Raw genomic sequence first — 20,622 nt, forward strand, 5'->3', positions numbered from 1 at the left:
AGTTATGTTTAGTTCCTCTTCATGAAAATTATTGATCCACAGAACTCACGTATAGTGTCTTACAATCTTACATGCTAGGCAGTGATTTGTAAATTTAATGACAGTCCAGAACATGAAGCAACCTACAATGAGCACAGCAAGTGCAGCTTTCAGTGTATGGAATACATCACTTGCGGCTTTCAGTGTATGGAATACATCACTTTTAAGAGGAAGGCCTCTGACAATAAGGGAAAATAAGTAAATAAATAGAGACCAGTGGATGGACAGTTACATGTATGCCTCGCACACAGGAATACAACATCTTAAAACACCTATGTAATAACTGCTGTCTATGATAGTTTGAATTTCCTTTATTAATCTGAATTAATTTTAAGTTCTATAGTATCACTGTTGTATGTGCACAGTATTTGATATTAAGAAGACAGCTTAATCTATGTTTTTGTGACTGCCTCAAGTCTTTTGACAGATTCTATGCACACTGAATGATGGTGCAGTTTATAACCTGGAGTTGTGAATGGCAATTCCATATTTTATATATTTGTGGTGGGAACTCCACAAATGGGGCAGTGAAATGTTGGTGTAAAAATTCCCCTTTTGGTCAAATCAGACTAGCCATGGGTAAACTCAACATTACCCATACACAGTTATTGATTATTGCTAAAATGTGAAACTTATCTTCTTGATGAATGAGTTAAATATTAGATTTACTGATGACTGCAATATTAATTTTTTGTATAGGTTTCCAATAGTAATATTAACTTTTAACAGACTATTTTACATTCTTCTTTAAAAGCAAATATGTTGCAAATCACCATTAAATAATAATAAAGTTTAAGAAGAATGAAGAGACACAATCCTAACAGTGGTGAAAAAGTGCACTGTAGAGCAATATAACAATTCTAATGACTCCTACCTAATGAGGAGAAAACCTGTCCGACTAATACAATATTTGTGGGTGGGTATGCAAAGATATGGAAGGAATGGGACACCAAAACCTTTATAAAAGAAGACACAGAGGTAGCTGCATTTAGAAAAAGTGGAATGACAGGGGATGAAGAGGAGTGCAGAGACGATAAAGGTGAACTTGTCTTTCAGAGAATTTATCTTCCAGAGATGGAGGCATGGAGGGGGCAAAGACGGGATGCATTAAGAAAAGTTCCATGAGTGATGCAATTACTCGTTAAATAACTAGCTAAAGCAATTGCTGGAAAAAGAAAGTGATGTCAGTATGTTTTTCATCAGATTGTATTCTATAATGACCAACACAAGATTTCCTTTACTGCATCTTTTTTGTATACCTATATATGCCTAAATGTCTGCATAAATTCATACATTGACTCCATATGTGTGACTATTTTTGAACTTTATACAGGGATAAGAAGCTATATGAATTGATAAATATTCCAGAGAAGGTAGCCTGAATAAGACAGTACTCTGTGTCCTGTGCTGAGTCTGTCCTGTTTGTCTCTCTCTCCAGGAATCAATTTGTCAAATGTTCACAATACTGAACATTCATTGGTTGAACATTCAGATCATTGAACCAACGTTTTTGCTGGTTGCCAGTATTTCCGGGAATCTGGAATTTGCCCTTTCCACAATATAGTCATATTTCAGAGTTGGTATTTATAAAATAAGCAGGGGGTGTAGGGGTGCAGGGAGGCTTGCAGCCCTGCAAAAAAGCTGTCAAACACACAAACATTCTTAATTATTTCACCAGAAAAACTGCCCCAGTTCATGCATTACTATAGACACAAATAGAGTACCTTTGTCAATAAGGATTTCTCAAGGAAATTTTGTCTTCAAAAACAGTTCTCCTGCTATAGACTTAGTTTTTTTCTCTCAAAAAGTGCATTGCTTCTGGAAACTATGCTGCATTGTAAATGATTAATAGTATGTACTAGTGTCTTCTATTTGATTTAACAATTGGACCCAATATATCCATGCTATTCACTAAAATGGTACTTCCATTATAGACAAATTAATCAAAGGGTTTTATAAACCATAAATTAAGTGCTGTCTTTTGTCATTCCAGATCAGTAAAATGTCACTGGACCTCTACTCTTGATGTTACTCATTGCTAGATTACACACCAAAAATGGGGGAAAAAACAGTTGTACAGGAATGACAACAGCATATGACATGCTCAAATAAACTGTCATAAATACGAATGTAAGAGCCATCTTAAAGTTCACCTTGCATTTTTATTAAAAACAAGAAAACAGGATTCAAGCTGGTATAAGTAAAAACAAATGATAAGCGCTTTCACTCTTGTCAGAACTTCATCAGATCTAATTATCAAGTACTATATACTTTTCAAAATTGGTCCTCCCACATATCTCTGAGAATAATAATTCCCTTTTTCTGAGTACAGATTTCTTAACTTCTTGTTTTTGGAATCCCAACGAGCTCCTGTGGGAGCTGGAACACTTCACCTTCTCCTACAGTTTTACTCAACTCTTAGGTTGCTTTTCTCCTTACAGTATGATTCAGGTACTATGTAGGTACCTGAAACCTGCTTGTACTTTATAAAACTTTAATTTCCTCACTTTGGTATCAAAGGAAGGGAAAGACCACCTACTTTTTTTTAGCTTAACTTCTAACATAAGTTGCAGAGGAATTTGTCTACACTTGCACGACCTACCACATACACAGAGAAATTTGTAGTCTGGAGCTCAGGCTGCCGTAAACAAGACAGAGAGGTGTGAAACTGTTTCCCATTGTCTTTATTGCAAAGAAGAGAAGTTACACTGATTCACAGCTACTTCTGATGTAGCCATGCCTTTCATAGCAAAACAAAAACAGAGCAATTAAATCAGTCAATGTTTCAAAGGCAGTTGTCAGCTCTTTCGACAAATTTACATAAGCAGCATCACAGTATTGAAATGCTAAGTTTTAAACTTTAAATGGCTGATCTGATGTTGTCAATCTTCACGTCATCCTTGACTGTGGGCACGGTTCCAAGCCTTGGAACCAACTCGACCTTTTATTTTAGCTCGCACCTTCTAAAACTCTCGAGCTAGTCTCTACCCATGATGCTCCTCTGTGAATTACCTGAAATCTCATTTGCTACTTCATATGTCAGATGCGTCCGACTGATCTCTCGAGCTTTGGCTGTATTTCAGTAAGTTTTTCCATATTTCTCACTTTTCTCTATAAAATTCTCCATTCTTCCTTTCTTTTTTTTTTACCTGCTCCTCTATCTAGCTTTTAAGTGTGTGTGTGAGTGTCTTTCCTCTGTCTTCCTTTCTACCATTAGGTAGCCTTCTTCCATACCATTGTTGGTACTATCTTAATTACCATTGCTGGTAATTTTCTTCTCTTCTCTTTTCTGTTTTTCTTAAACAAAAAAAAAAAAAAAAAAAAAAAGAGGAGACCCTTTTTGAGTTCTCCCTCTCTTTTCCTCTGTGTATGTGTGTGTGTGTGTGTGTGTGTGTGTGTGTGTGTGTGTGTGTGTGTGTGTGTGTGTGTGTGTGTGTGTTTTCGTGCTAGTTCCTAGCATGGCTGACAAGACTTCTAAGGGCACTTCTGGCTTCAATAACTGGAGGATTTTAAGAGGTAACCTTGAGATTTATCAGCTTCTAGGTAATAGTCCTTCTTTTGTTCTTAAGACAGGACACAATTTAAAGACAGATTTTGAAATGGATAGTCCTCTAATGTTAGGTCATGTCTTCGTCCTGATGGCACAAAGTGTTGTGGGTTTTGTAGGCAATGTTCTTATATTTTTAATGTTGTTTCCCTTATATTAGACAACATCACTAGAACCAGGGTGTTTTTTTTTTAAAAGGGCAACTGTTTATCCAGAATGGTGGTATATTTAGCTAAATGCTCAGATTGCCCAGCATTTTATGTGGGCAAAACTGATACAATTTTTCGAACGAGAATTTACAAGCATTTGTACTACATTAGTAAGTGAAACACTAATAATGCCCTGGCTAAACACCTTATTAATAACCCTAGTTGTGCTGGTTTTAAATTTGCTATTTTAGAACAAATAAATATATGTCCAGTAGGGGGGGGGGGGGTTAAGGTTCTTTAGGAAGAAAAAGAAATTAAGTGGCAACTTTTGTTCAATGCCTCACATCCACTGGTATTAATGATAATATTTCCCTTCAGCCCATTTTAGTGTCTAGATTTAAATATATTTAACATCATTTTATGTAGGTCATAGAGTTTTAACAAAAGGTATTGTCTCCTTGTTTGTTTTAATGTTTTTTTTTTATTGTAAAAGGATCTGTCCCTTTAAATCTATAATTCTAGGATTCCTTGCTTAATTGTTTTTAATTGAGTTTTGGATTGGTTTTATAAGTCCTTCCTTGATATAATTTGATTCTGAAGAACTCAACATTAGTATGAATGAAAGTGCTTAATCCTTTTTAATAAAGCAGTGTTTTTTTGTTTTAGTGGTGTTCAGTGTATTCTGTGGTTTATGGACTGCAGATACCTCATTTTGTTTTTATTAGTCGGAGTTTGGGTATCGCTTCACCTATTTTTTTTTGCTTTGAGGAAAGCTGAAGGGAGGTCCAGCCACCCTTCTGCTTCAGGATTTCTAGGATGTCCCAGAAGGAAACATCATCAGGGGGGAGACTTTTGGGAGCCTTCCTCTTCATCAAACTCAGTGTCCTCCACGAAAGACTCTTCAAGGGAGTCTAAGTGTTTCCTCTTGCACTTTTTCTTAACAGGTACTTCCTCGGTAGGATGGTCCAGTTTACCTGGAGGCTTTTCATACTCATTCCTCTGCCTCTTGAATCTCTCCACCCACTGACTAGATTCTTAAACTTATCACTTAACAGACCTGGAAGATTCCTGACTCCATTGAACCAATCCCCAAGAGACCTGACAGAATTCTTTCTGCCCCTAAGGATGAACAACATTGGGCCAAGTGTATCCCAGTTGATGCCATGGCGATAGCAGCAGCTACAAAAAGGAGCTTGCAGAAGAGAGTCCTACTATCTATCCTCCTAACAAGGAGTCTAGTACTATGGATAGATTTGGGAAGCACATTTACCCTTCATCGACCTTCACTCTCAGGTCTTTGAATTACGTGGCACACTTCACCAGGTTGCAGAGAGATCTAATCAAAGAACTTTCAGATACTCTCACAGGAGCTGTAGCCGAAGGGGTTCAGGACAAGGTTACCTCTCAGCCCGTCACCCTTGAATCAATTACCAACTTGTTCATGAGGCTTATTGCTCACACAGCTGAAGGGATGACAAGAGCAGCAGATTCAGGCATAGCCATTAAGAGACACACCTGGATGTTCTTATATGATTTTGTGGAGCCATTTACTTCTTCTTTTGTCAATGCTTTGTTTGCTGGATCATCTCTGTTTGGATTCAAAGTGAAAGACACACTAGCCAAATGTGAGAAAGTTGGGAAGATTCTTTCTGCTGTGGGTGTACGCTTCTCCACTCCTCAACATCCCTACTCTAGAAATCAGAGAAGTGGGAGGCTATGGTTCAAAAAGTCCCTAGGACCTTTCAAGGACTCACGTGGCAAGGACTTCTCCTTGGACAGAGGGGGATGTAATAATGGAAGGCACTGTTATAGAGGCAGAAGTGGCCCACAGAACCGGGGGTACAGAGATGTTTTCCTCTGGTAACTCCTACCAGCACTTCTGAATGGAGGCCCGATTGTCTTCCTCTGGAGGCAGTCAGGGGGGCAGTTAGCCTTGCACCAATCTGCCTGGCTACAAATGACTATGGACAAATGGGTGCAGGGGATCATTTCCAGAACTTACATCATTCCCCTTACAACCTACTCAAAAATACAAAAAAGGCTCCCAGATGTTCCACCCAATCACAGGGAGGTGGAAGTCATAGAAATTCAAAAACTGCTCGACAAAAGAGTCATTCAAGATGTCCCCCCCAGACCAGAAAGGATACAGATTTTACTCAAGATTATTTTTAGTGCCCAAAAAGACAGAGGACTGGAGACCCATCATGGATCTCTGCAAGTTCAAAAGTCAGTTCAACAAACCAAGTTCTGGATGGTCTTGGTACAGTCAATACTTCTGTTCTTGGAAAAAGACAATTGAATGTGCTCAGTAGATCTTCAAGATGGATATTATCACATAAAAATAGACAAACGCTCCAGAAGATTCCTTAGCTTCAGGCTGGGAGCCAGTCACTATCCGTTCAGAGCACTGCCCTTTGGTCTAACCACAGCCTTCCGAGTGTTCACCAAATGCATAGCAGTGGTAGCAGCTCATCTCAGACTGCCAGGGTTTCGTGTTTTTCCATATCTCGATGACTGGCTCCTTACCGCTACCACCAGGCATCAACCTGTAAGAGCAAGAGAGTTCACCCTTCATCTTTGTACTACCTTAGGCATCACAGTAAATTATGAAATGTCATATCTGAAACCCACTCAACAGCTGGAACTTATCAGAGTCCTATTAAACACGGTCACAGGAATAGCATCATTCCTGTTAGAAAGACTCCAGAAAATCAGATCACAAGTTCATAGGTTCATAGGTTGGTACTAGGCTATTGGCCCTAGCCAAAAGGTACCCTGGCTTTCGCCACCCAAGAAAATTATTTTCCTGTGCCACTGTCGAGCAGAGCCACAGAAGTGATCCCCGGGGTGAATTTCCTGTCTCCCATCCAATCATCAAGATTTTTCTTGAAGAGTGCTAATGAGGAGCTTTGTTTGATATGGATAGGTAGTTTGTTCCAGAGTATGGGAAGTCTCTGGGACAGGAATCTATCCTTCCAGCATGTTCTGTGTATTGTGGTGACAAGGTTTAGGTCCCTAGAGTGTGTAGCTCATAGGGATTGGGATTTCTTTATGTGGAGCATGTCCAAAAGCTCTGGGTTTGACATAGCTTTGTGTGTTAGGCAGAGACTGTCTCTGAGTAGGCAATCTGTGATGGAGTAAAACTGCAGTTTTTCGAGACGGTCTGCGTAGGGCATCTGTTTGAGGCCAGTAATCCTCTTTTTGAGGTATTTCTGCGGCTTTTCCAGTTGTTGTAGATGTCTTGTGAGGTACATACCAAATGGGGAGTTGTACTCTATAATGGGTCTAATGAGTGATGAGTAGAGGGGAACAATGACCTCTTTTTTCCTGGATGAGAAACCTTTTGTGATGAGGTGTGCCACGTAGAAGGATTTCCTGACTACTGTGGTGATGTAATTATCAAAGGAGAGACTACTGTCCACCTGTGTCCCAAGGTCTCTTATCACACTTTCAGTGTTAAGTAGACTACCACCTATGTGGTAGTTCATGGGTACAGAGTTTTTACCAGAAGGGATGACAATGCACTTTTTGGCATTGAGCTTGAGGCCATGGCTTTGACACCAGGCATCTGTCTCAGTGAGGCCCTTTTGTAGGATGTCCACATCTTTTGGAGTTTTGATTATGGCTCCTAGTTTGCAGTCATCTGCGAACTTCATTAGCCAAAGACCTTCTGTGTTAGCCTGTACTTCAGAGAAGTAGATACCAAACAGGAGAGGACCCAGGACTGAACCCTGTGGTACTCCACTTGTCACTGGTCTGAAGTTGGATTTCGAGTTTGCTGCTATCACAGTGTAGGTTCTGTCAGTGAGCCAGTTGGCAACCCATCTTGTGACATAGGGTTTTATACCTAGTTTAGTGAATTTATCTACAATTCCAGAGCGGGGGATGGTGTCGAAAGCCTTGGCGAGATCTAGATAGGCTGTGTGAACCACCTTACCCTCATCTACGGCTTTGTTGACTGCTTCAAAGAAGTCTATTAGGTTTAGGAGACATGATCTGCCTTTTACAAACCCGAATTGGGTAGGTTCCTGAGTCTGGAGATTACCAATGTTATTGTTTATAAGTTCCATGATGATATGTTCCATAGCCTTGCAGACCGGGCTCATCAGGCTAATGGGGCAGTAGCCTCCGGGGTCCATGTTGGCTCCTCCTTTGTGGAGTGCGATAACCATTGCTGTGGGCCATTCAGTGGGCACATAGCCTGAGGTGAGGCTATGATTGAACATGGTACTTAGGTGGGGTGCCAGTTTGCTCTGTAGTTCATGTAGAACACAGCCTGGGATGTTGTCAGGTCCCATGGATGCTATGTTCGTGGCTTTGGAGAGTGTGTTTTTTACCTATGCAGCCATGATTACAGGAAATTTGCATTCTTCTGGTATAGAGATGTGCCCTTTAGGGGATGAGAGGGGGGTAAAGTTAGCACTGAACCTATCTGCCAGGATGTTGGCATTATCAGTTGATTCTGTATATTTAGTGCCATTGTGCTGTAACTCAGAGCAGATCTGAGTGTTGCCATTGAGATTCTTGACATATCTGTAGAATGCTTTGTGGTTGTCTTTAGAGTCAGTGGCGATTTTGTTTTTGTAACTAGCTTTTGAGGATTTTATGAGGGATCTCAGCTTCTTACTGAGGCTGACCAGGGAGTTTCTCCAATCATGGAATTTTACTCTTTTTTGCAACAGTTTCTTTCTTCTGTTGTAGAGTTTGTTTAAGAAAGGGGACCACCAGATTGGCTTCCTTTTTCTGGAGGATAGCATCTTGGTTCTCTTAGGGATTGCACGATCCATGCACTCATGTAAGAGCTTATAAAGTGCATTTGTGCAGGATTCAGCAGTCATACCTCTATTGTCCGTCAGCATGGGTGTCGTGAAGTTTGCCACTTCTGTCTTAAGAAGCGTGAAGTTGGCTTTGGAGAACTTTTTCACGGTGGTTTCCCTAATAGGGGAGTGGGGGAGGGCTGTGGATGTCTAGAGTGATTACCTTGTGGTCGGATCTGACCAACGAGGAATTGACCTGTGGTGTGGAGCACCGGTTGCCCATGTTGGTAATATCCATGTCTAGGATATTGCTGCCCCTGGTGTGGATAAGTTGATCCAAGGCATTAGAATTTATGAATTCCAGAAAACGTTGAGCACAAGAGTTGGTACATGAGTAGTTTTCCCAGTTAATGGTGGGGGTAGTTGAAATCGCCCATTATTAGGGTGTTAGGTTGTGCCCTAATATTTTCCAGTGTATCAAGAAATGATGAGTGGGAATCCTGGGACCTGGTGGGGGATCTGTAGCAAGCAACAATTTGGATTGCGGTCTTGCCCAGAGTTAGTTGCACTTGGATAATCTCGGATGCATTATGCTGAGCAACTAGCCTGGAGGTGTGGATATCCTTAATGAATATGGACATGCCTCCTCCTTTAGTGTTTCGGTCCCAGTTAGGTGGCCGAAAGGTGTGGTATGAATTATAGCCTCATAATGCAGGAGTACTCTCTGGAGCCTTGAACCAGGTCTCTGTCACTGCACAGATGTCGATGTACTCCATTTTAATGAGTGCCTCGAGTGAGTGTATTTTGAGGTTTAGACTTCTAGCATTGAGTAGCAATACCCTCAGATTCTGCTTGCTTGTACCTGTTATGGTGGTGAATTTGTCATTTGAACCTTGCCTAAAAATGCACTATAGGGGTGGCTAGAGCCTTAGCCAGTATCCAGAATCCCAGGGTCAACAGGTGCAGGCCATCTCTGGCAAAGCATCGTGGTTTGTCGATCATGTCATCCCAGGCAGACAGAGATTGGATCCCCTTAGAATGACACCAGAAGCTTAGATAATTGTTGAAGTCAATCATTTTGTCCTTGTACTGTGATATCATTCAGGGTGATGGCAAGATGCTACTCAGGGCTAGGGTCATACCTGCCTGGGCTACAAGATCGGACAGCTCCTCCATGTCCCTTTTCATGTAGTCCAGGGAGGTACGTCTCAAGCCACTCACACCAATATGGACAATGACAAAGTCATATTTGTACTTGTTGTGGAGTGATCTGAGTGCATGCATTATGTGGCAGATCCTGGCACCCGACAGGCAGCTGACAGTAAATTTCTCCTTGTTTAGTCTGGTGATTGGAACATCAGTGTGCCTGACTATAGAGTCACCTATGACTAGAGTGTTGGGTATGTTGTTATGCCTTATGTGCTGTGGTTGAGTGGCACACTGAGTTTGTAGGCTATGTGTCATTTGGGTTGTGTTGGGGGGGTGGAGATTGCTTGTGTTTCTGCTTTGGAGGTCCCTCTTGCTTGGGCAGGTTTTTACTGAGAGCCTCTGTGAATGTAGCTGTGTGTTTTGTGTTTCTATGTGTGTGTTTTGGTGGTGTAGGTTTTGAGGGACTATGTGCTGAGTGTCATGTGGTGCAAGTGTTTACCTTCTCCTCCTGACTGTCTAGTCCAGTCTTGGGTGAAGAGAGCTTTGCTTCCAATTTGGCTATATAAGTGCATCTCTCACAGGTTGTAGTGTTGGGTGGTAGGAGGAGAGGGTTGTCTGCGTACATGAGGCAGTTGCTGCATTACCCCAAGATGCCCAGATTCATCAGGTAGACAGGAGAAAACACCGGGAGCTGACCCTTAGACATGCCTGGATAGGTGCTTATTTGTTAAGTACTAGAAACTGTTTTCCTCTAGACAAGTGAGGAAAGTTGAGTACTGTAGTAATTTGTAGCTTATTTAGTGCTTACAATGAGTTCTGAACAAGTGCTGAGCTCAAAGAAACAGACTTGAGTGCTGAAACTAAAAAAAATGGCTAGTTCTAAGAAATAAAATTAAGCTAGAAGGCTTCCCCCCAACAGAGAAAGGCTTGGGGACTCAGAAGCCCACAAATAGTCCCGGACACAACAAATCTGTATCCAGACTAGACTACCCACAGGAAAGGCAGGAAACAAGTTTAGAAATGTATTTATTTATTTTTTAAGTGGAAAAAGAGAAAGGAGGAGCAGAAACTAAGGGATTGGGAGGGTGGCCTAATGGTTAAGGTGTTTGTCTTACAAACACAAGGTGCAGGGTTTGAGTCTCACAAGGGATAATTGGCTAGGATGGCTTGCAAGGGCAGTTAGCCTAGTACTAACCTATGAACTATGAATTGGCCTTCTCAGATGTTCTGCCTGTATTAGGTAGAATGAGGTAATAACACCACATTTTTCAGAAGTAAACCACATTTTTCAGAACAGAAGTGTTCTAGCGAGACTCATTCTGCAGGCACTAGCATCAATGGCAGCCTCTATTGCCTTAGTTCCCCTAGCAAGATATCGCATGCAAATTCTTCAATGGCTTCTAGCTTCCCAATGGTCAATACTGAATCAATCGATGTCCCATCACATCTTGATCACCACTTGTTGCAAACAAGACCTGACTTGGTGGCTCCATCCCAACGATATTCTTTCAGGCTGCCCATTTCTCCTTGCACAGCCCCTAGCTATAGTGACCAAGGATGCTTCCTGAATAGGGTAGGGGGCATTATCTGAGAAGGACAGTCCAAGGTAGTTGGTCCAAATGGAGGACAATTTGCAAATCAATGAGATAATGGTGGTGCTCTTAGTGTTGCAAGCATTTCAACATGCCTTCCACTTGAGAACAGTGGCAGTTTAGATGGACATGTAGGTAGTCTGGTATATAAACAAGGGGGAACCAAATCTTATCTGATTTGTTGAGAAGCCCTCAGAGCATACCTCTCAACCTAGAAACATCAAAAATCTGGACAAGGCCATGAAAAATAGGTACAAATCTGTACACTGATTAACATAAAATTTTCATACATAATTATGTAACCTCGCCTACTCCAATGGGATTGTGGGATACCAACTTTCAAATGCAAACTGAAGAATAGACAACCAAAATATGGCACCAGAGTCCCCTGCAGCCATTCCAATGTTCCATTACCTGGCTATTTCTCACCATTTACCATAAACACTAATGTGCATGCTGCTTTACTTCTACAATGATTATTTGGATTTTAATTTTACATTTTATAGCACAATGCACTAATAGACATCTGCTAAACAAAGCAATACTGTCTCTTAATGAAAATAGACTTAGCATTAAAACTTCTCTGCCCTTGAAACTCACATTCATTGAAACAGCATTGAAACCCATACCACATCCAAAAAAATGTATCTGGCCTGTGGTGGATAAAGATTACCTTTGGGCTGTTTTAAAATCATAGGCCCACTGCACACAAAAGAAGCATATACATGTTCTTTGATGCACCTTCCTGACTTTATTAAATTATATTCCTTGTGTAATACAGCACACGTGTTAGACTTGGACCGCATTTTAAATTTGTTGTTTCAACGTTTTTCCAGTAGGCAATGAAACAAAATGCATAAACCAATAATGACAAAACTGCCCAATTCTGAATATTTCCATCATAAAATTCTACTTCCAGACACAGACACACACAAGCAAATATATATATATATATATATATATATATATATATATATATATATATATGACAAAACTGACTAGTAGAAACTTGAAGAAACACTATTAAAATGCAGAAAAAACTTCAAAAATAAAATCATCCCCAAGGGGGGTGCTACAGGAAACAAACGCTGGAGACAGGAGCTGATTGCTGAGCACTTTCGTTTGGTATTATTATTACTACGAACTTCTTCAGAGTGATATGTATATATATATATATATATATATATATATATATATATAAAATATAATATATATATATATATATATATATATATATATATATATATATAAATATATATATATATATATATATATATATATATATATATATATATATATATATATATATATATATATATCTATATAGAATGACAGTAGTATAAGCCATGTGCATCTTGCATAGCTTCTCAAACTTATTTTTAATTTAATTTTTTTGCTTGACTTACTCTGATTTGTGTTATCAGACCAACTCAATAGCTGTAAATGCACAGTAAACTAAACTAGGCAAACTACATGTTTTAAGACTTCCAATTTTTAATCCAAGTACTGACAGACCCTCTCCTACATTCATCCTGAAGCATCAAAACTGTCATTGTAATCCAGCTGCTGTTAACTGGCCACTCTTGCTTCTCCACTCTCTGCAGTGGACAAAATATGTGTTTTATCTTGAATGCTGGAACATGTACTGTACTTGCTTAAAAATATTTTTCTTATAATGCAGCACAGAACATAATAATTATGATTTTCTGTTCCAGAATTTGGTTTAATGATATTTTCTGCTCTTTCCACTGAGGCACAAATGCCTTTGTGCATGACATTTTTTCACTTCTGTTGTATCTGTAGCTACACCCTTAACTTGTTACACCCACCCCCTTTAAAAGTACAACAACAAAGTACAGTATCAGCAATGCATCTGCATACTGTTGAAGTAGAACCCACAGTCTTCTGCATCAAAAGCAAGTGTTTAATATGTTATGCTATTAACAATATAAACAGACTCACCATAAGCAACACTAAACTTCTCTTCCCTTGAAGCTCTCAGCTCCTTGTAAAATCCACTTGACACTCAACTGTATCTCTGAACTTTGCAGCACACGAAATCTGGAAAAAGCCAAAATTTATTGGGAAGGGGGACAAAAGCCCAAAAACCAGGGACACATTTTAAACATTGCGTGCATAATTTTGGAATGTTGCTAGAATAAAATGTTGTGCTACCACCATGCGTTTCACTGCCAAGTCTTGAACCCAGGACACTGTGTGTTACAGTCAGAGCAGCAGACCACTATGCCAAATCAACAGTTTCCTGGACAATCGAAAGACTGAAACTTAAATGGCTATCATTTAGTGAATTAGGATAAGTAAGTTATTGGGAATTTAGCTCTGATGGAGCTGATTAATTAATTATCTAATTAAGTAAGTGGCATATAAAGACTTGTATTTGAAATTGTAAATTATTCCATTGAAGGCGAAGGCCGAGGTACCAGAATCGTAATAAAACTTTGAAACTTTCTACAAGTCAAGCTGTTATTTTCATTGCTGAACTGTTGAGCTGTGTGGTACAATTATCATTTAGTGAATTCAGTTCTTACTTCTCACCATAGCTCTCCACGTCTTAGCACAAAAAACCTAAACAAAGCCAATAATGGGGGAATACAGAATTCAGTTCTCACTTCACACCATAGCTCTCAACCTCTTAGCACAAAAAACCTGGACAAAGCCAATAATAGGGGAATACAGAATTCAGTTCTCACTTCTCACCATAACTCTCAACCTCTTAACACAAAAAAACCTGGACAAAACCAATAATTGTGAATACAGCCCCAAAAATGTCTTTGCTAGAATAAAAGGTTTTGTGTTACCATTTATTTTCTGAAGAATATGAAGTCTGAAATTCAAAGGCCTGTTATTATTTAGTGAATTCAATCCTTGACTGATTTGCCACAAAAATCCGGAAAACCACATATTTTATGAGGAACAGAACAAAAATCTGAGGCATAAATCTGGAAAGTTTTCAGAAGGGGTTTTGGGTAGGGACTTTAGGCTCTTGTTACCTGCACCCAAGGTACAAGATTTGAGCCTGAGTACCTTCTCTAGCCATCAGGAATATTCACCTGAGGCATTTCACACATATACCTGCTGCAGCATATGAAAACAGCTATGTGCATGTGATGATGTCAACTAAAAAAGCTGGGAAATAAAAATGCTGGGAAATTAAGGGGTGCCACTTGGGAATCGTGGCCCCCCCATTATTTGGACCCCAAAATTTGGTAAAAACTGAGTAATTTGGTACAGTTGGGAAGTATGCCTCAGAGTTTGACAATGGGTGATTTCTTGCAACCGCTTTCTAACAGCAATGCACATTCTGGGGAGCCCCAATGTGATAGCAGACAAACTGAGCAGAACTATCCTGATGCCTCATAAATGGTGTCCATCAGTGGTGGAAAAGATTTTCCGGCACTGGGGCTTACCTTGCTGCAACCTGTTTGTGCCCCCCCCCCCGAACAACAAGTGCAACAGTTACTTTGCCCCAGAGGAGTCATCTAGAGACATTCTTCTCCACAATTGGCCCCCCGGTCTTCTGTATGCCTTTCCTCTGACTACTCTGATATCTCAGTTTGTAAAGAAAGCTAAGAGGTCAAAGAACACAATCCTCATTGCCCTGTTCTAACCTTGACAGGTGTGGTTTCCTTTCCTTTGGTCTCATCTACTTTGGAAACCTTGGATTCTGGACCCAGTTCCAGATCTACTAGCTCACCCAAAAGAAATGGTTCATCAGAATCTCCAGCACCTCAAGTTCACTGCATGGCTTCACCAATTCCCATGATTGCCAGGTTTTCTTCTTTTATATCACCAGTCTGACAAATCATTCCGGCTCATCACAAGCCTTCAACTAGAAAACTTTACCATAGTAAATGGGGAAAAATTTGCCAGATGGGCTCTTGACAGTAAAATCAACCCTTACACAGCTCCTGTGGATAAAGTTTTAGAATTTCTGCCCTGTCTTTATCAGTCTGGCTCTTCAGCTTCTACCATTAGGGTTCTTCTTGCTGCGATATCCAACTTCCATATTGGTTTTGAGAGGTCTTCACTGATTTCTCATAAATTCTGCAAGGCATTTTTGAAGGGGACCCTTATGCTAAGGCTCTCCATTAAAGAACCTAGTGCTCCATGGGATTTATCCTTCGTTCTTCAGTGTCTCACCTTATCTCCATTTGAACCTTTGGCTACTTGTGACTTAAATTTTTTGACCTAGAAAACTGTGTTTTTAGTAGCTATCACTTCAGACAGAAGAGTATCAGAAATTCAACCTTTGCCCAGCAAGCCCTCCTATTTAATATTTCACAAGGACTGGGTTTCTCCTGGAATTAATCCTTCCTTTTGCCATAGATTGTTTCAGAATCTAATATCAATCAAACTTTACATCTAGAAGTATTTTTCCCTAATTTCTTCAATAAGGGAGAGTACTGTCTGCACATATTAGACATCCACAGACAATTAAGTTTTTACCTTCACAGAACAAAAGATATCAGGAAAACAACCAATTGTTTGTTGCATTTTCCTTACTTTTTTGTTAAAATAACTCAGAAAACAGAGTTAGAGTGAAAAAAATAGATTTTTTTTAGTTCTAAGGTGGAGTTTTCCTTCTTCTGAGAACATGCTTAACATTTACAAAGTATAATTGTTGTTTCCTTTTCCCACTTTGCCTCACTTTAGAGCTCACTCATTTGTCTTCCCTATGACTTCAAAAGGTCTCTGCTGCTTTGCAATCAACTTGTTCTTGGCAGAGGGCACCACATCATGTACCATGTCCTTATTTTGAACTCTCTCAAATGAGCATTTTTATTATATGACTGCTGTTGTACCTCCTGTCCTCTTTCCATGTGCTTCTTTACTAAGGGTTTTACCATGTTTAACCATTCTTTCAAGTCAGTAAAGTATTTACAACACTCTTAAATGGGGTCTTTTCTTCCTGCCATAGCTGTTCACTATATTTAGGAAACCTCATGGGCTGTTACCATATGAAAGTTTTAATGGAGTGAACCTAGTTAAGGCTTCAAGTTTAGCCTTGAGAAAAGAAAATTCCCTCATAGCTATAAAAATGTGTGTGTGTGTGTGTGTGTGTGTGTGTGTGTGTGTGTGTGTGTGTGTGTGTGTGTGTGTGTGTGTGTGTGTGTGTGTGTGTGTGTGTGTGCATATATATATATATATAGATATAGATATAGATATAGATATATACGTGTGTGTGTGTGTGTGTGTGTGTGTGTGTATGTGTGTGTGTATATCTATTTCATTTCACCTAACTTCCAATTGAATGAAATTCATTTGACTGAGACCAAATGACCTAAACTTCATTTGACCTAAATTTCACTTGACTAAAACTCATTTCATTGACAATGAATACTGGCAGTCTGTAGAGCACTGTAAGTCAAGTGAAAGGTATCTGCCCTGTTCCCCCACTGTAGTGCGACCCTGGAGTTAGAATATATAGTTAAGGGGTATGTGGGGGCACACCCCCCACAATGTTTAGTTTTACTGAACAATATAAAATCAAACCAGAGAATATATAATCAAACTAGGTGGGGGGGGCTGCACCCTCACACCACCCCTAACTATGCATTCTAACTCCAGGGTCGCACTGCTGCCTTACAGCACAAAGTTCTTCTGTTCGATTCTCATAGGTACATAGGTTCATAGGTAGGTACTAGGCTATTGGCCCTAGGGCCTATATAAGCCTAGCCAAAAAATGTATCCTGGCTTTCGCCACCCAAAGCTGGAGTTCCTTCTGTGCGGAGTCTGCATGTCCTCCCTGCGGCTGCTTAAACAATAAAGACATGCAGGAGGTGCGTGTGCCTTCCATGAAGGTTGGGCATCGGGCAGGCACCTTGACACCATACAAGTCCACTGCCAATCATTAGCAGACCGGAGTTCCACTGTGGCGACCCCTAACCGGGAAAAGCCGAAAAAAAATTGCTTTTGACATTCAGTGCAAATGACACAAAAATTATCTACTTTCTTCATAATATAAAATCAGCATAGGCTAGAAAACTGATTTTTTCCATTCCCAGATCTCCTTCCAGAATGTGGATATGTATCAGTTTTACTATAAGTATTCAGAAAGGCTCTGTTGCTAGCAACTGGCTTCCTTTGACCAAAGTAAGGATATGAAATGAGACTATTCTGGTCAGTTTTTCCCCTTCCTCTTGTACTATATTCTCTCTAGCCCTGATCATCATATTACTCCCTCACTTGATTTCTTAAAATTAATATGGTTAACCTGGAGGTCAGTCAGGTCAATGTTTCTGACTTCAGGATATTGATGGGAAATGCAGGGTATATTCTTTTTCCAGAAGAGCACAGATTCCTACCCTTCATCTTAATCATGCTGTAAAAAGGATAAGATGGAAGTGGTTTTCTTCTGCTTTGTTACTGGCCTTTTCTTTTTCCTTTAATCAAGCTCAGTATCATTCCTTCTTGTTCTAGCCTTAGTGCCAAAGGAAAAATATACTTTAAAAATGATCAATACATGGTAGGTTCAGGTTAAGGCACTTTAATCTTGCAGCAAGGAGACAAAAACATGCTAATACAGAGTTTGTCTAACTAGAATTAGGAAATGCAAATATTTTTATACATTTTCTAATAAGACATTTCCTACCAAGCTGACGTAGCAAGTCACAAGTTTTAACATCATTATTACATAGCAGTTGGTTTCGTAAATTTCTGCTTGTACTATCAATTTTTGTGAGAAACTTCCTAAGAAAAAGAACGTGGCCTTGGCTACCACCGGTTAGATATATGCAATGTTACCATTCTAGTTACTATGGCTAATTTGAGCAAAAAGCAAGTATAGATTGCAGTTCTTTTCAACAACAGTTCTTTGTTTGTCTTTATCTCTTCCTTCTGCAGCTGTGCATGTTCTCATACTACGAACAGAGCTAATTGTTCAAAATCAGTACATTATAGGATATGGCATTGTTCATTCATTGCTTCCTGACCTAGCATTCCAAAAGGCATAAACATGAATCTTGCTGTGCTAGCAGTTACTAGGTCAGAGGGCATCTTGCAAGTTTCAGAAAGCACACTGCAGTTTCAAAAGCATCTTTTAGTCTCATATAAAACTAAGCGGTATATAAAATAGTGTATATAAAATAGAATGAAAAATGTGTTAACTCATTTAGTTTCTAATTAGCATTAAGCACACACATTAATACATATTTTTCTAACATTTACCCCCGTTAATACTTTTTAATTCTATTTTCAAAAGCATAAACAGTTTGCTTCTTCTCCTAACCTCTTCGATTCAAGATTTGCAGTTAAGAGAATCATTCAGTTTAAACTTATGAAAGTGTTTCACTTTTCAACAACTCTTCAATTTCAGTACTTTGATACAAAGTCTCAGAAACTGACATGTCTATAAAATCTTTGATTAACTTCTTCATGCAGGGAATACCACAACAAATGCATGCTCCTAATAGGAGTAATCCCACACAAATGGCAATCAGGATGTTCATTAGGATGGAACCCCACCCCCCAAACAAATTCTGGAAAAAGTCCATCAGAGGGTTTGGGCCTGGTTTGGTCATGGTCTACACTTGCTGGATCACCTCAAGATGGTCGTTTATCTCGTGCTGGCTGTCAGGAATATATGAACAGCATTCTTCTTTGATTAAAGTGCAAGTACCACCTCTCGCCGCTAGGGTGAAGTCGAGAGCCATGCGGTTCTGAAGCACCACAGTTCTCATAGCATTCAGTTCATCAGTCACTAATCGAGAGCAGAAAAAGTTGCATTGCTCATAACTTCGAGAAGTTTAGACAGTTTTCTCAGCTCCCAAATCGATTTTACTGCACCATATGCAGGGGCTATGCCTGCCCACGATATAATGGTGTCACTCAAGTCCATGTGTGTCACTTTATCTTTGTTTTTTACGGAGTTATGGTTTCTTCACCCTGCTTCGATTCGTCCCACTGGATTCTCATGTCTCTTGATTGGACTTCTAGGTTTACTGCTGACCTCTCTGACGTTTCAAATTTTTCCCTGAGGCAAAGCTGCAGTGTGTCGTATGGCCGGAACCAGGTAACCCAAAAAATAACTGCCGGACCAATTCTCAGGTAGCCATTTATATGCTTTTTTCCCGCAAACAAAATAACAATTCTCTACTTTAGTACTGATATAAGCTTGCCCTGCATGAAACATTTTCTTATCAATAATAGAAAGCTGCTTTAAAAGAACAGTATTATGCTGTATTTCGTTAACACTTCTATGCATCTTATCAACATATGCATCATAGTTTGTATCACAAATAGTTTTAGTCTTACTGGCTTTAATATAACATTTATAAGAAACAGTCACATTGCAATTGCTCCAACCCACCTGAATAGTGTCATTTTTGTAAAAACATACAATCCCTTTTTGTGTAACAGGTAGGTACAATGCTATTTTGTCTTGTGATTTCACAGGTGTAGTATCAACAATCAAGTTTTCCCAGGTCTCATTGACCCCTAGGGGGACAGCAGTCATTAATAATCCCCCGTATGCTGTTGGTATAGCTGTGCAAATCCAGCAATTCAAAACATTAAAAGTCTCAGCATACACATATTTAATTGCTTGGTAAGTGTTAAAGTTTGGATGCCAGTCTATGAGTAATGCATCACGTTTGTTCAGGTCAACTCGTGTGGCTGGGAAAAGGAAAGGCCACAGCAAAAAAATCATTGTTATCAGTATAGCTATCAGAATAATCATGCAAGTTTTCTGAGGTTGTTCTGCATCCCTGTTTACTCTATACCTGGTCATTTTGTTCTCGTTGTACAACAGTAACAAGGTTTTTGTCCAGTTCAAAGTTCTTAACCAGTTTACAGTGTGTCAGATGAATCCAGGACGCTCGTTCTGCGATCTTGACTGCAGTGGGTGTTGACAGTAGCACCTGGTACGGTCCTTCCCACTTCGGAGAACTCCAGTTCTTTTTCTTCACCACCTTCACCCAGACCCATGTGCCTGGGGCTATTGCTGCTTCTGATGGTCTGGTTTGTTCTTTATCTGAAACAGAATTTAACTGCAAAAGTTTGTTATTCAAAAATCACCTCATATACTCTGCAAGTGAATTGTCAACCTCCTGGTCTGCAGGCATGAGAAGTTTCCACTGAGGTGTATAATATGCCCTCCCAAACAGAATTTCAAAAGGAGTTAACCCTTTTACATTTGGAACAGTTCTCATACTCAACAGTGCCAGAGGTAGACAGTGCACCCAGTTCTTTTGTGTCTCACTAATCAATTTCCTAAGCTTGTTTTTCAAAACTCCATTGTGCCTCTCTACTAATCCTGTAGATTGGGGGTGGTATGCGCAATGGTTTTTCAGAGAAATCCCGAAGTAACAGCTTAGTTGTTGTATAGTTTGATTCACAAAGTGTGTGCCATTGTCACTATAAATCTTTTC

The sequence above is a fragment of the Protopterus annectens genome, chromosome 10.part0 (genome assembly GCF_019279795.1).
Source record: "Protopterus annectens isolate FY-2018-M chromosome 10.part0, PAN1.0, whole genome shotgun sequence".
In the NCBI taxonomy this organism is placed as follows: domain Eukaryota; kingdom Metazoa; phylum Chordata; order Ceratodontiformes; family Protopteridae; genus Protopterus; species Protopterus annectens.